The following is a 1846-nucleotide window of genomic DNA, read 5'->3' on the forward strand; positions in this document are numbered from 1 at the left end:
ACATGAAATAATAAATAAATCTCAAATATATATGCCGATTGCATCTAAGTAGAGGTTTCTATAGAGAATGCCCAGACTAACAATTATTATATACATAAACATATATGACAATTATTATATGTAACATTATATACATACAACAAATATTGTGTATAATATACTATTGTAATCCACACAATCATGCATCTTTCACTACTGGTTAAAAAAAAAGAAACTCAACACACAGGGGATCAAGAGCCCTGCTTTGAGTATAAACTCACCGCAGGATCCCTGAGCTGCTCAGTAGGTCTTCAAAAGAATCCCAAATTGCTTTTACCTGATTGGGAATGGTTGGTAGGTGAGGCCCAATCTCAAGCTGACTCCAGGCACTAACAACTGTCAAATAAAAAGCAAACTCCAGTTTAGGTAAATCTAAATTCTGTGTAGAGAGATTATTGCGGGGGGGGGGGGGGCTTGCAATGAGCAATACAATTGCCATAGGCCAAGAGTATAAATGTTAGAGAAAAGAAGAAAGAAAGAAAGAAAAAAAAAAATCTAAGATAGGTGGAAGTGTAACTTAGAGGCAAATACCCCTAGCATGTAAAAAACATGATTCCACCCAACAATTCTAGATTTAGATTTAAGAGACTATTGTAGCCAGGGGAAGTGCACACACCTTTAATCCTAACACTCAGGAGGCTGAGGCAGGTGGATCTTTCCAGCTGGTCTACATAGTGAGTTCCAGAATAGCCAGAGATACCTAGTGAGACCCTGTCTGGAAAACAGAGAACAACAACAACAAAAGGAGACTATTGAACAGAGGAAACTTGATGAGATCTGCGACAGGTTTCTAGATTAAGTAGATAAGGGCTTTTTTTCTTTTTTCCTTTTTTTTTTGGGGGGGGGGGGGGTGTCCTTTTCTTTTATAGGGAAGAATAAATAGGGCTAGAAAAACGTGGGTATAGGAAAGTGGGACCAATCAACAGTACAGGAGACTGGACCAGACAGGACATCAGAGACACTTTGTTTATTCCAAAGTCAACATACTTTCTGGAATGGCAAAAAGGAGAGGAGGTGCTTCCTGGCTCAGGCTAAGGACATTCGAAAATTTGGGAACCTGGAGAAGGAATGCTTCACTAAAGTTTGGTATGTCAGGGCAGCTGGTATTTTGACCACATAGTGATTACAAGCAGTTCTGATAATCATTTATAGCGCAAAGACCGGGAATTTGGAGAGAATATGCCTGACCTTGTGTTGAGTAAAACAGCGGGCTTGCTGAAGTCATATCTAAATCCTATAGGAAGCCAACTCCGGAGGCAGAGACAGGAGGATCTCGAAGTTCGAGGCCAGCCTGATATACAGAGTGAGTTCCAGAACAGCCGGGGCTGCTAAACAGAGAAACCCTGTCTCGAAAAACCAAAACGGTAAATAAATAAATACACAAGCAAATAAATAAATCCTACAGGGGAGAGCAGTCTTTGCAGGGGGCCCTTTCAAGAACGCGAAGGGAGGGGGAGTTTCTTTAACTGTCACTCTTGGGATGACGGGGATCAGATGAAGCCCACTGACAGAATGTAGGGCGATCTCTGCAAGGCAAAGGGGAGGAGGAGACATAGGAAGAAATAGGAAGACTCTGGGTTGTCAGGTAAACGCCCACCTAGCTCCTGGCATTTTCCGCGCCTCCTAAGGAGGCATCAAGCAGCGGCGCCGGCGGCAGGGAAAAGACCGCCGCCATTAGTGCGCGCCAAGCCGAGGCCTGAGGTGACCCGCCGCAGGAAGCCCCGCCCCCGGCGCGCTCCCGTCCCGGCCGCCCGCGGCGCGCTCCCGCCTCGGCCGTGCGCGCTCCTCGGAGCCGCGCCGAGCCGTC

Source organism: Psammomys obesus, unplaced genomic scaffold, assembly GCF_907164565.1.
Source record: "Psammomys obesus unplaced genomic scaffold, mPsaObe1.curated_primary_1811, whole genome shotgun sequence".
Classification (NCBI taxonomy): Eukaryota; Metazoa; Chordata; class Mammalia; order Rodentia; family Muridae; genus Psammomys; species Psammomys obesus.